This window comes from Struthio camelus, chromosome 2 (genome assembly GCF_040807025.1).
Source record: "Struthio camelus isolate bStrCam1 chromosome 2, bStrCam1.hap1, whole genome shotgun sequence".
NCBI classification, from domain to species: domain Eukaryota; kingdom Metazoa; phylum Chordata; class Aves; order Struthioniformes; family Struthionidae; genus Struthio; species Struthio camelus.
The window spans coordinates 170,084,892-170,100,081 of NC_090943.1; the positions used below are offsets into that span (position 1 = coordinate 170,084,892).

The 15,190-nt window shown below is 44.5% G+C and overlaps 1 protein-coding gene across 42 annotated transcripts in view; it reads right to left on the reverse strand.

Annotated features, from left to right (window-relative positions):
• TSNARE1 (t-SNARE domain containing 1) overlaps positions 1-15,190 on the reverse strand; it is a 482,568-nt gene that overhangs the window by 414,937 nt on the left and 52,441 nt on the right. For 6 of the 42 annotated variants that reach the window (XR_011139366.1, XM_068933470.1, XM_068933487.1 and 3 more), the window contains one exon: positions 14,379-14,472. The exons of the other annotated variants lie outside the window; for them this stretch is intronic. The gene's annotated coding sequence lies outside the window, so the exon portion shown is untranslated. The remainder of the gene's footprint in view (positions 1-14,378; positions 14,473-15,190) is intronic. 42 annotated transcript variants of the gene reach the window in all.

The window sequence follows — 15,190 nt, forward strand, 5'->3', positions numbered from 1 at the left end:
ATACCTCTCTTTCGTGTTCATAACCCACTTTCTGCTGTTATCTCATCATTCTGACAACGGCTATTTCACCCAGCTTGCAAACCCAACTGGAACTTCCAGTCTAGGAATAAAGAAATAAATCTGTTCAATAGATTAAGGGAAGAATGGAAACAAGGATAATTCTCACAGTTACCATCAGAGAGTTCTGGAAACCAGCATCTTCCTCTTGAACATATTTACTAATACAAGATATGGTTGACCTTCTCTGGCTCAAGGACACTGCTGGCTCATATCCAGATTCACATTTAATTCCTTCACTGAGTTTTGGCTTAAAATTTACTGGTTCAGTCCTTTGTTCACAAAATGATCTTCCAGGAAACCAAGTGAGGATTAAATCACTGGCTCCTGTGTTCTCTTGCCCCATTAGTCCACCTTTGCTCTGAATCCTTCTAGTCAGTCTTTGCCATCAGCCAACAGTCTCTCAAAAAAACAAAAACAAAAAAACTTTCCCCAATCTTTTGAGAGCAGTACCCCAAATCATGGAGTTAACATTATGCAGAGGAAAACAAGAAGGTCCTGCAAGTTCTTCACTATAATAAATAGTTAAATAAATAAAATTAAAAAAAGAAGTATTAAAAGACAGTAGTTCACTCTGTTCAGATCAGAGCGTCAGTCATATCCGTACTTGCTTTGCCTGAATCAGAAACTCTGCAAATACAAAGGCAAATACAAATACACCATAAGACAAATACAAATACAAGGAGTCCCTTAAAGTTAAATATAGAAGGATTTGTAGTAGAATTTCAGAACGCCGGGGAAAAAGAATTACGTCAGTGGAATAGCAGTTGGAAGAATTTGTGTTTCGGTTCACTTCACCTAAAACCATACACTCACTTTCTCAGTCCATCTTAAAGAAGATGGAGAACCTGAAAAGGCAAACTAATAGCAGGGAGAAAGGACAGCTACAGAATCTGATGCAAAGTAAAGGATATTTGGAAGCACTCACAAATGTATTGCTTTGAAAAGAACTTAGAAGCCACCTCCCATTCTGCAATACGAAAACAAGTGTTGTCTTGAAAGAGAGTTAGGATGCTCGTTCCTCATTCATGACTGTCGCTCAACTCCTCACCCTAGTATCTCTACCTATAAAAGCGGTACTATATGACTACAGAAGGTTAGAGAAAGGCTATGTGAATTCATCTCAACGCTGAGATCTTCAAATGAAGGGAGGATCTCCTCCTGCATAAATATTGTTATCCGATGATATATTTGACAACAGATTAAAAAAATAAAATGCAACAAAATGAAAAATAATGATAATTGAGCAAAACTCACTGTAAGCAGAACAGCTAAGGTAACTGAGAGATTTATTTAGTGTCATCTTTTACATGGAGAAGAATATTACAGAGAGGTGGTTTGACAGACAAAATAAATTTGGTTTGGTTTGACTCTTCCACCCCCAGTCAAATACTCATGATCTATGGAGAAGCTAGAAAGTGAGACAAAACAAAAAAAGAGAGGAAAAAGATAGCACTAGCCTAATAAATGAAATTCTGTCCTGGAAAAGCCCATAAGCCCATTCCACATCAACTAGGACATTTCCCAGAGCACTCAGAGGGCACCTCTGTGGGGAAGCAAAGCCAAAAAGTCTGAGCTTAGCCCTTTTTGACAGAGCTCCACAGGGAAAGCAATTTGGGAGCGAGGTCCCTCACCCATAAACTGGGAGCGTTAAGTCCTTGGAGGTCTTAAATGACTTCCAAGGGTAAAAAATCAAAGATGCCGATCTTCGGCCGCGTCACTCAGCAACGCCCCAGGATACGTTCTATAAGTCTAACTCGTGACCCACTCCCATCCAAAAAAGGATGTTTTTCAGTACACAGGTTGCAACCAAGACAAGGAACGAGAAGATGCCCGCAGAGCTTGAAATGGTGGTTTTCGTTTGTCTCTCTCTAAAACTACCAAGCGATATAAAGAGCTACTCCGAGAGGGTGCAAGTAAAGATGTGGTGTTAGTCAACTGAACTGATCAATAAGCATTTCCCGTTCCCATCTTCTCTTACGTAGCAGCTCTCAGAGCTACTGGTATTTCTCATAAAAAGGGTTGGCAGATGAAGAATGAGCCCATGGGGCAGAGAAAAGCTATGAGCCCTGTTCAGTGGATGTAAAGGAGGACCCAAGAGGACAATAACAGACATTTTGCCCCCAAACTCCTCTCCCACTGGGAAGTCAGGAGAGGGGAGTCTGCAGTGACTGCTCCCATCCATGACCTGCGCGCACCTGTAAGCTAAAGGATTGCTCAGTGACTCTTTTTGTCTTTTTCTCCCTTCCTCTTTTCTTCCTAGTTTTATTATTTGCTTGCTTCAGGATCAACAAAGAGAGGAGCAAAAGCAATCGAGCTGTTTTGTCCTTTCGTTTCTGCACGTGAAACCTGTGTGCTATGGAGCCACAGTCCGATGCAATGCCCTCCATTATGGCACAGAATCGGCATGCAAAATTCTCCTCTTCAAAAATAAGAGACAATCACAGGAGCCAGAACAGCATTGAACTAAACATGGCTTACATACAGTCTACCATAGACTTCACTTCACAGCTGTGGAGATGTTTGACAATTTTTCCCTCTATTTCAGTGGAATCTTTATCAGATCCTGTGCTTTGGGGCTGCAAGTTCCAGTGCAGAATTTATTTCACAGCTATTACAGGGTACATTACACTAATTACAATGCACATTATAGCTTGCTGTGTACTACTCTGTGATAAATCATGCAGTGCTATGGCCCACTGTAAACACTGTCATACATCTGTGGACACCATTGGATGTTTGACCATTCTCATAAATATGAGCATTTCTGTAGTACTAGCGTGGTTGGCTACAAAGACTTTAATTTATTGCAGTTTTCTTTCAGTACATTAACAGCGCAGTAAATTCTAGAGCTGCTAGTGAAAAAAAAAAAACAAACCTATAACAGTAGGATTTCCTTTAGTAATGTATCAAAGGTAGTATTTTCCCTTTGATAACACACTGATTGTTCTTTATTTTTCAAAAATGTATTTGCCATCTCATGCCCACTCTGCAGTCAAGGCGGTCTTCAGCTTTGAGCTTGTCGCACCTGAGAAGTTGGGGTGAGGCGAGGTTAGGTTCCTCGTTTAACAGATTGTCTATCATAAACTATACATCTACTTTTCCTTCCAACTGTCCCAAAACAGAGACTTGCATAGGTTTGTTCATATACAAAAACTCCCTTTCAGAGCAAAACTGATCATTCAGTCAAATGCTTCCAAACTTCATAAGTCATTCAAAAACTGCAAATATATCCTGCCAAAACGTGTCTGGGGAAGAGCACTGGAAGCCAACTCTTCAACCACTCGCATACCCACTTCCAGTCCGGCACCACAAACTTGGCACACTCTTCCTGGGCGGTAGAGCACTAGCCAGAGATGCTCAGGCTCCATCCTGGGCAACTAGGGTGGTTTTATGGGTTGAGCTCCTCCGTCTACAACTGGACTCAGAGCATCATCCAACTGGAGTGATGCTAGCTGGTCCTGGGGTTGGAAGATTTTAATTCTAAAATACATACCCATGCGCACAAAGGCAAAAACCTATCTTATTATTCTGAGTCCTCTGTTGGCTCAGAAGCACGTAGAGTCCATTGATCCTTTCACACTTCAGCTTACCTACCCGTAAAGCATGGGAGATGGAATAATTTTCTGCTCCAAACATTTGCTCTCCTAGAAGATACTTCAGGTCAGCCCACTCTCTTTGCCCCTGCTTCCCTCTTTGTGGCAGATCTAAGCAAAAGGGGCCATTACAGAAATAAAAAAAGACATTTTGGTCAGCCTCGCTGGGAGCATTAATAGAACAACCATGCCGAAGAATTGCAAGGAAGCAGATGGGTTTTTTTTTCCCCTAATTCACTCTCCACTCTCAGGTAGGGATCTCTACCACCACCATCTTTGCACTGAGACTTCACTCCTTCAGCAAAGTGCTGTCCTGCAGTCTCTATGGCAATTCCCAAATTGCTTTCAACAGGTAAAGGAGGCCAGCATGGGTTTGGTAAGATTTTGCTGAGTTTGCACAGGCAATCCTGCAGGCAGGACAGCTCTCCTGCTCTCCAACTAACGTGGAGCCAACAAAACATCACCGTTTACAAATGTGCCCTGGACGCAAAGGACAAGCTTCAAAAACTGGCAGCAACCTTGCCTCTGGCTCAGCCTTCCCAGTGTGAATTGGATTTGAAAGAAGAACAAAGAAAAGTCCAGCTCTCACAAAAGCTACCAAACAGAAATAGCTTTAAGGTGCCACATGATGGAAGATGACAGGGAAGGACACAAGGTGCTTTCAAAGGGCCCAGGAAATTTTTCAGGAACACAGAGCCCTAATTTAGCAGGGAACGCCCTTACAGGCAGGAACGACACATGCAGGGGGTCAAGGAGACTTAAAACTCTGCTGCATTCGGGCTGTGGATCAGTCTGGCCTAGATCCTGCAGGGCTACAGCCTAGAAATTGCCTTTAATAAATGGTATCTCCATATATTGCAAACTTGTGCAGTTTAGAGAAAGATATTTTGGGGGGGGGGGGGGGGGAGGCGGAAGGTCTATCTCCTTTGGTAAGCCCAAGCAAAAGGGGTTGCTTAGCCCAGATGGGAGGTGTGGGAAAAAATCAAGCTGCTCTTCCCACACACCATGTATGACAGTCAAGGAAAACCCTTGTTTCTAATGGGAGCTCTGTTCCATGGATGAAGAAACAGAAGGATCCTCTGGAGTTGTCTTCTGCAAGTTATGTAGATGGAGGAGGCAATAAAAATCAGCTCTCCATAGCTTAGTAGATAGAACTTCACTGCATAAAATGAGCAAACATGAACAGCAACATGTACAGATTTGATCTTCTGACCTGAATAAAGATTCACAAGCTGGCTTCTGCACGTGTTCTTTATCAACAGATCGTTCTTTGCATTATGACCACAGTCAGGATTAACACTTCCACTACACTGAATTTAACAGTCCACAGAAGAGACAAATGCTTGTAGCCAAAGCAAGTAGACCTGTCAGCATGTAAGAGTGGAGACAGCTCAAAGACTGATTACACACCACACTTCTCCTGGCAAGCCATCAACAAGCACTTTGACACCCTACCTCTTCAACCTGCAAGCTCCAAACCCCACAAAAAACAACCAGGGGAAAGGTGAAAACAGATTCCCAGGCACCCATCAACTGTTACTAGAAAGCAATAAGAATTTTTTAAGCTAATCACCACCACCACCACTAAAAGGTTTTGCAGCCCAGGCGCAAGAGAAGGGCTGCAGTCAAAGGATAGGGCAATCTTCTGCAGCCCTCACCTGCATCGTGGCCATTCACCCTGGTAACTCAACCCTACCACTGCGGCATAAAAGCAAGGTGAATACCCGAGCAGGGAACACATTTCAGTTCAATGATTCCACTGGCTTGGTGTAAGATCAAGTTTTTTTGTTTCTCTTTTAATAAGAGCAAAAGCCAAAAAGTTTTGGCTATGTTGTCACTCCACTTCTACTGTTTAGGTTGCATATGGTATTTCAGAACTCAGCCATGCCTTGAATTGCTATAAAATTTGAATCATTCAAAAGGTCCTTTACATTCTGCTCTGTCAACACCATTCTCCACAGATTTCTAAGAGTCCAGCAGCAGGCAGAGCTGTAACAGCAGGTCCTCAGCTTACCACAAGAGACGAGTTCTACAGAAAGTTCTCAAAGGAAGCACCAGTAAGAGAAAACACCAAAGCTATCGGCTGCCACTTCACACAGCTCACACTACCAACAGCCCAAGCAACACTGGACCATGAATGTGAATGGTCACCCATTGTTATTTCCATCACAATGACACAAAACAGTCCTGCTACTGGTGGTCCCCTGTGCAAAGGCTTGGCAAACCCTAACTCTCAGCTCAGAGCAGTTTCTGCAACCTCACCCAACATGTATCCGGTGCATTCGCTCAACTGGAACAACAAAAAGCAGATGAAATCAATTTGAGACGAGGGACACCAAAGGCAGGCACCAGCACCATCACTCAGCTGATGAGGCTGGACCACACAGGTAAAAACCGCAGCAGTATTATGGAATCACCAAAGCATTCTTACACATAACCTCATCAGTATAAAACACGTAGCGTTTCTCCAGCTTTTGAGCACTGAACCTCAAGGTTGTGGTTTCCAGCTTCTAGTTTCTAGTCACCCTCAAGGCACACGGATTGCTTTGGGGAGTGGGGGGTGGAGTCTAGAGGTCTTCACTGAGCACACAGGGAAGCCTAGGCAACGGTCACAGAATCACAGAATGGTTGAGGTTGGAAGGGACCTCTGGAGATCATCCAGTCCAACCTCCCTGCTCAAGCAGGGTCACCTAGAGCATATTGCCCAGGATCACATCCAGACGGGTTTGGAATATCTCCAGCGAAGGAGACTCCACTACCTCTCTGGGCAACCTGTTCCAATGCTCTGTCACCCTCACAGGAAAGAATTTTTTTCTCAGGTTCAGATCAGGTCAGAGGTCTGCAAACTAGCAATTGGTTTTGAAAGAGAAAAAGCTACTGCTGTAGAGCCTTAGGCCTGCCATAGGAGTTGGGCTCTTTCCTCCTATATACAAATTGATGTGGCATCCAAATGTAATGCAGCAGTGGCCAAGTTGTGATGCACAAGTGAAAAGCAAAGGAGACAATAAAACACCACTGTGAACTGTGCCCATCTCTGAAGGGAAGGCTAAGGGGTGGACAGTGCTGACAGTCACGCAAGCAGTCACTGTTTGCCTGGGTGGGCAACCATGGGTTGTAGCTTCAGCTGCATGCCTGGCTCACAGTATCTCCCTAAGCACCTTCGACCACCTCCCTCGGCCCTTTCTTCCTCAGCTGGGGGAGACTAAACACCTCAGAGACAGAGCCAAGCTACACCAAGGCTCTTCTGCATCCCAGAGAGGCTGAGCAAAATTAAACTCGCAGAGCACGCACTGCTACTATCCAAAAGAAAAGAAGTTAATAAAATAGCACTTCACCATAGCCATCCAGGCAGAGCAGCTGCCCTAATCCACAGCTGCCAAGAGCTGCTTCCCTTCACACTGAGTGCAGGGCTGGCAATGAACTATAGCATTTAAAAACTGATTAAAGTTCTGTATGTTTTTTAATATGCATCATCAGACTACATTTGGAGAATCGCTAATGTAAGGGCTACATTTACATGTCAAGCATGTCTAGTTCTTTTCCAGGCTAAGAACTAGAAAGGTTCCTTGCAGTCAACAAGTCATGGATACACATCCATCAGAAACTGAAAAAGCCCACATCCATCAGAAACTGAAAAAGCCCACATCCATCAGAAACTGAAAAAGCCCAAGCACACTAGGATATCTTTTCAACATGAGACTGCTTCAACGCTACAAAAGGAATGCTTTCAGCTTGGCAGTAGCATGGACACATTTAAGTACAGGTAGATGAACAGGTGCCTGTTGAATTAACAAGCTATTCACAGCTCAATCATTTCTCACGAGTTGGGGCAGTCCAGCAAGAGAAGCAGGAAGACCCGCACCAGTATATGTGACCATGAAGGTGTAACTTTCCAGTGCCTCCAGAAGCTCTATCCTCATCATAACCCCAATTATAAAGTATCCGTGATGTTGGCTGATGACATAGAGAAGACATGAAAATTTGAAAACAGGTCTGAAAATCCACTTTCAGCAAAAGGATGCACGACAGCTCCAAACTCTTGCCAAAGGAGAAACAAGAAAGTTGATACACTTGTCTAAAGTCTCTGAGACACTCTCCTACTTCTCCTTCTCTCTCACACACACTGCTGTTCTTTCCGTAGGTGACATATCCTCCTAGGTCAGCACACGAGCAATGGACCTGAAAAGCTCACACAACTTCACACACTCAGTGCATCTATTGGATGAAGTGCAAGAGAGAGTCAGGAAAAAAGCATTCCCTCTAACTGGGAATGAGTCAGTAGGTGCAATCAGTAAAGCTGTCATGTTATCTAAAGTTCTGCTGGACATATATATTTTATATATTAAAATAAAGCAATTACTTTCAGTCAGCAGACTGAAGGTTTTTAGATAAACACAGAGTTGGACTGTATTTTATACCAAAGCTCAGTATTTCTTCAGAACAGCAGCAGCAAGAACACGAAAAGAGCCACAGAAGAACTCACTCATAAAAGATAGAAAACAGCAAGATTAGTTTTCACAGGTCGTGACATTTCAAAAAGTGGAGATTTTGTTTGTTTTATGCTCATTAAAGGGACAGGCTACTCTTGCGAACATGGGAAAACTACAGGTGGGCTCATAGCATGGGTCTCTCCCAGCACACTTCTCCTTGGCTAATTATTAGACACTTAAGAAATCCTACTACAGCATTGCCAAATCTGATTTAACTGTGTGACAGTGTTGGAAAGTTTTTCGGCATCACTATTCGTTATAACACAAGAAGTTCTATCAGTTTGCAGTCCTGTAAATATTACCTCTCAAAGCAATTTCAAAATAGACTTTTTTTTTTTCAAGAGAGAGAATTGTTTATCCTCTCCATTTCATGAGTCAGCTACTCTGATTACTCCCTAATTTTTTCCTCCCCTTGTTCTTTTATAATTAGATCACAAAATAAAATGATGAGGTTATTTTGTAAATAACGCTTCAGCCTACAGATTTTCCCCCTCAGCCAGGCCCCCTTCTTTTTTCACCGTGTGCAAATTACCTGTTAATTTAGACAGTAAACTCTGGTGGTTTTCCCTTAATTATGGCTTCCCTATAACAGCTGCAGAGCATGCATTGCTTATGGTAAATACAGAGCTTTGCAGACAAATTTGAGCTCTCTACCCAAGAGGTTAGGCGTGAGGGTAGTCGTGAAAGGAAAAAGGAACTATGCCAACTAGACAACTCAAAGGCCACCCTCCTCTGAAGAATATCTCCAGGTAAACTGCAGATCAGCCAAGTAAGAAGCTTTTTATCACCTTTTTCCTAAAATCCCCACTGTGTCGGTTCCCAAGTCCAGCGGAGCTCAATGGATACCCATCACGGAAGCATGACTCAGGGGCAGGAGTTGAGCTGCCAGCAAAAGCATTTGGGAACCAACATTGCCCAAGCCCAGGTATTCAAGGCTGGCAGAGCTTTCCAGCACTCAGTTTCTTCATTCGACTGAATTTCACCTCTCTTCTCCCAGTCCTAAGGAGAAAGCACAAGTCCAAAGAAGAACTAAGGGACACAGAGGGGAAAATCTCGTTGAATCCTCAGACTTCAGTAACTAGAAAAAAAGAGCCAGCTAAACTGGCCAAAGGACAGAGAAGTGCCAGAAGGCTCAAATGGAAAAGTTCCCACTATGCTGCTGCACTTCTCCTCTAAGAATTTCCCAACAATGAATTTGTCTGTCGCCTCCAGCCAACTTTTCTCAACAGAAGAGATTTCAGGAGGGCAGGTCCAAGGACTCCTGTGGAGCTGAAGTGCTGAAGCCTCTCTGGATCGAAGGCAGCAGTAACCGGGGACAACTCTCACGAGCCCAGTCCTACAAACTACTTTACACAGGTCACCTCACCGAGTTAGCAAAGTCTAACCCCATCAACATGATCTACTTGACTATAAAATCACTCACTCCAGCAAAACAGGTATCAGTCAACCGAAAGAGCAAATCGAATAAAAATGAACATATTCATGGTTTGCTCCTTGCACTCAGCTCCTTTTAGTTTGATAATTAAGCCTAACATTCTCCAGTCACTCACTTGAGACAGTTAAAGGGGGTCTGTAAGAGCACTCGTGACACCTAGCGAAGGTCAAGAGGGCTGTGAAGAAATCTGACTCAAGTGACCTCAAGTACCCTATAATGAAAGCAACTACTGAGGAAAGACACTTCCAGACCCAATCCAAAGGGGTTTTGAGTACCTTCAGGCTCCTTGGTCAAGCTCAGGACAGTCAGGCATGTGTTAACTTTAGCAATAACTTATATTATTACATGGGAGCAACATACAGCAAGTGCTTTTGGAGCCGCAACCTTGGTTGTCCTATGATGGGTCAAGTGGGCTTTCTTCAGTCCCAGTGATGTGTTAACACATCTATATCCCCTCAATTTCACAGTCTGCCCTGAGTGCTCACCTTTTCTTTGTCGTCGTTATTCTACCACGATTAAAATACAAAATACATTATATATTTTCCTGGTCTATTTTAAGAGGCAGAGAAAGAATGGAAATAATACCCCCTCCCTAGCTGGCACCATGAGGGTATGTGGTTATTTAAAAACACACCGATATGCCAAATCCGTTAGTCCCTAGAGCTATCAACATCCACAGCCACAGGTTGTTGTTTGGCAAGGGTGTTCTATTTGCCTTAGGTTACTTAGCTTTGGTCGATACATGAGGCTGTTTTTTATCACAAGAATGCCTACAGCGTGACAATCAGTTTGTTAAAAATGACGGGGAAAAAACAGCCTGTTTAATGCCACAGGCAAAAGCTTAACTGGAAAGCAGATATTTTTTCTTAATCACTTCTAGATATTTTCCCCTCAAATTGTAACTACTTACTGAGCAACCCTACCTTGTTGAGAAGAGGCAACGCTTGCGGGCACAGACGGTATTCTGCAATCGGCAAAGACGCTTTGATCCCAACAAGGAATTTCGAATGATATTCCCACACACCAGTTTTGAAGTTGAGCCTTTTCAGCTCCCTGCTGGAAGGCTACTCCCTATTCTGCTGCCCATCCTCCATCTCAGCTTGGCTTGAGCAAATTTCTTCCTAACTCGCAATACACTTTTTTGGAAACTTTAAGCAAGAACCATGAAAAGATCCTTTCCAGCTGGCCAGCTTAAGCCAGAGTGGAATATCTTAAGCAATTATGCGCTCAAGGAGACAAGGAGTGATGACATGAGTGAAGCTGCAGAACTGCCTTAAAAAAGCAATCATTGGTTTGAATTAGGTTCAAATGCAAAGAAAAAACTACCTCTCTCAGTGACAGGTGTTATGCCATTGCCTCTCCTTTTTACTCTCTTTGTTTGCTTGATTTTTGGAGCCCACTGAAGGCTGCATCAGGCTGAAAGAAGAGGGTGGGGAAGGGAAGCAGGGCCAGGAAACCACCATCGATTTCACCACGTTCCACCAACGTTTCAAATTTCATAGAAAAAAATATATCATTTTAGAAGAGAGTAACTACTCTCCTTTAAAATTTGTATGACAAGATTCTGATAGCACAATAGGGTTTCCTTCCCTCCTGTTCAATGTTGGATCACTTTGGGGGTTTTGGGGACCTTTCTCCTGTGCAATTCCAGGGCAGCAATCACTTTCTGACTCCCTTCTCCCTGCTCTATTGCTACCAATAAAATCCTCTTCTGAAACAACACCCAGTTGTTCTACCTTGCGATCACAACCCTCTGCGTCTCCGCTCTACCATATCCCCACATAGTATCTCCATTCTCTAGTGAGAATTTCCTCTTAGTGAGGAAAGATCCTCACTAAGGCTCTATAAAATAACCTTGATTTTTGCAGGCACGCAAGTTGGAGAGCTGCCACCCCATTCAGCAAAGAGATAAATATTTTTGGCCTTTTGGATCCTTGAAAGCAGAACTTAACTCACCTTGCTCCTTCCTCAGCACTTAAAAAAAGATATCTGGATTTGCCTCGCTTGCAGAAACCCTCATGTAACTCTCAATGCACCAGCTGTAGGAATGTTGGCTGCCATCCTAAACTAGCGAAGAAACCTGCCCTTGTGTAAAGTAGGTGTTTTAAAACACATAGAAATCCAAAAATCCACAGGGGGAAGAGAAAATTTGTAAGCCCGGGGGTGCAGCTAAATCAAAATATGCTGATATGCCCTCAAAACTGGAGGCTCCAACCAGAACTGCCAAAAAGTCAAAAAGCCTCACACAAGTAAAGCTAAATCCTCAACCCAGTCAGAGCATCCTGACCTGATGCTGGTAGCCAGTTGACAGAGGGAGGGCAAAGGCAGTCTGCCCCATCCTTTCCAAGCTGCAAAATAGGTCCCTGACAGGCTAGAAAATAGGTGACGGCAACCATGAGCAGATTTATGATGCAACAGGAGGGTAAGAGAAGGAGCAACATCGGATTTTCCATAGTTCATGCCTTTTCAGATGCTGGTGCTCACTTCAAACACCTGTCCAGCACAGGAAAGCTCACATCAATCCCTTTACGCATGGTGGACATCAAGCTCATTTTTAAGGAAGACAAACACCCAAGTGCTGTCCTTAGCAATAACCACAGCAATAACTATAACTCTATCTCCCTGCATTCCCCTGTATCTCAAAACTAAGACATAGCTTTCCTTCTCTTAAAGCCCAAATTTTCCCCGCCTGAGGAGTATTCCCAATGCACAACAAATGCATGGCGGAAAGATTATGGAGAAACTGGACAGAAAGAGATAAAACTTATTCTTTCTCCTATCTTTTGGAGTCCTTCATCCCTGTACAACTGAGCACTAACATGTAAAATATTGGAGTACTTAAACAGGTCCTGTAATGCACCATCCCTTCTCCCTCCTCACATCCCTCCTGGGGTGCAGCAAGACCCAGCCAAACGAGGCTAAATTCATGCCGGCAGCCAGTGGAGACAGCCCATTCGGATTTCTTCCTTGTCGTGCTGGACTAAGAGATGGAAGAGGCGCCGGAGACTAAGTTTGGATTAGAAAAGGCCGAGTTTTGCAGTCAGTTTCAAAAATGACAGCTCCTTCATGCAGAGAGGGTTCCTTTACCAACATGTCTCCCTCTCTCCCCACTGTGATACTCCTGAGCTCCTTGAAACCCCATCTCAGTGTTTGTGCAGCCCATTGCCCTGTATCATAGCAATGACTCCCTTAAACCAAACCAAGGCAGGGGCAGGAAGAGGGTGGCACCAGCTCAGGCTCTCTGTGAACGCGCCACAATTATCTCCTGTTTTCCCCAAGCCACAAGGCAGACACTTCGGCAAACCCTAATGCTCTCGGTTTTCCCCCAAAGCCAGTCAGCAACGCTCGCATCCAAACGCAGAAGTCTTTCACTCCAGTTGCACGCTCTGCTCAGAAGCACTGCCGAAACCAAACTGTGTGCCCCTGAAGATGAACATCTTCCCAGCTCTTAAGGGAAAGTGCAGGATTTTGTGCAGAGCCCAGGTTCTTTTAGAGACTGCATTTCTAATGGGACAAAACTGAGGAAGCTCCGAGTGGCGGATTTCAGGGCTAAAGAGACTAGGACAACAACCCAGCAAATCAGGAATCCTAATGCACTGCCTCAACACGCATTTGTCCACAGTTGTCGCTTTGGAGGAAAATGACTCCAGTTGTTTTGTATGCTTGCAGTAATTCAAATGTCGAGATGCTGGGAAAAAGCAGCAACACAGGATCTACATGCTGCAGAGCGGAGGCCAACCCCATCAATGGAGCAATGAACCACGCAATTCACCACACAGACCACCACACTGGCAAAATCAGGCCAGAACCTTATCCCAAAACTGAAATGTCTCAACAGCCGGGACAGCTGACTAAGGGTGCTTTGTGATGGCTGCTTTTCCCCTTGCATGCTCCCAACAGCATCCCACAAAGTGATCCCAGGGCCAGGAACTGCACATTGGATGAGGATATGAAATGGCATGCTGGGAGAGGAGCAAAAGCAACTTGAGTGCACCAAGAAGCCCACACCACATGCTCTGAGCCCTCATGGATGTCCTGGGGCAAACGGTTTCCACCCCTTAGCTCCCTTAAAGACAAAACTAGTATCCCATGAAAAACAGCACTTATGAGGTTTAATGGTCACACTTCCAAAGACCAGAAAGACAAGGATAAGAAGGAAATGCAACAAATGCAACAAGGAGCAGGGCACAAAAAAAGGCCTATCCATAACATACGGATGTTGCATGTCTGTTTGCTTTAGCAAAGGTATCTTTTATGTACATTTGTGTGGTATGTGTGTGCACATGCACACCTGTGTGTACATATGCATTTTTAATACCCTGATATAAATACAACTTTTCTAATCAGCATGCTTCTGTGCGAATACACCGATGACCAGTCAGAGATAAGGAAAAAGAAAAATACTCAGTCTTGTAAGAAAAGTTTGAAAGCCAAAGCTGCAGCTTGTTGGGTAGGTAAATTGCAGCATGATGCACTGCAAGTTAGGTCCATCCTCAGAATATGTCCACTCTGTGAGCGGAGGAGAAGAGGGGGCATCTGAGCCTGTACCCATTAACCACACTCCTCACACCCAAACATGAATCCAGGTGCAGGCTTAGCCTCAGTTAACCTCTTCATTGCATCACCTGGATGCAAAAGGCATGAGTCAGGCCAGGTGAACTACATCCCCAGGGAGGGCTTGCTGGCTTATTGGCACAGAATGGCCTCTTTGAGCCTCAGCTACTTCTGGGCTAACGCTCAGCCATGTGGATGAAGAGGGCACAGGCCACAGCATACACTGCACTCAAGCCTGGTACTCACCTTGCAGCAAAGCTGCAGGTTCAGCTACCTTCAGAGCTCACTCAGCGCGGATCCAGGCTGGGGAGAATCAAGGTGCTAAAAACAACTCTGTTGCCTGGAATTTAAGGATATTAGGCAGTGAAAAACAGCAAACTTGAATAGGCAGAGACTCGGCTTCCCTGGACATCCCAGGCTAGCACTGCAGAACCCCATGGCTACCAAACAGCAAGGCCCTTGGGAGCATCCGATGTCCAACCTGTGGCTGTGGTATCTCTCCAGACAACATCCCTCGAGTTCCCACAGGCTCTCCCTATACGCATCACACAGCAGGAAGATGGGTGGACTCACAAGAGCTTGCCCCAACTTCCACGGTACGTACAGAGAAAGTGGGGAGAGTGCAGCCAGGAAGTGTCCAAGAGCATGAAGACACCACAGAAACGATTACAAAATTGAAGGGGTCAACAAATCAACAAGGGCCAACATACTGTCAACACAGTCAGGGACTGTCGTGGCAGCTGGTGGGAGATAAATAGCTTGACCCCAGCTGACACCAACAACAACATTTTTCAGAGCCTGAAGGGACCTTCACATTCATCAGGTTTGGCGTCCTTCATAATTCACACTGCTGAACACCATCCAGCACCTTCCCACATCAAGCCTGCAACTCTGGGTCCTGCGAGATCAAGACAGCTTGCAAAGATGTCATAACAGTTAATTTCCCCTCACTGCTAAAAATCTGCCCCACCACCTGCTTGACTACAGCAACAGCAAAGTGCTTTCTAACACACAGGTTTACACAGCTCCCAGAGACCTTATTCCCATGCAACCTATCC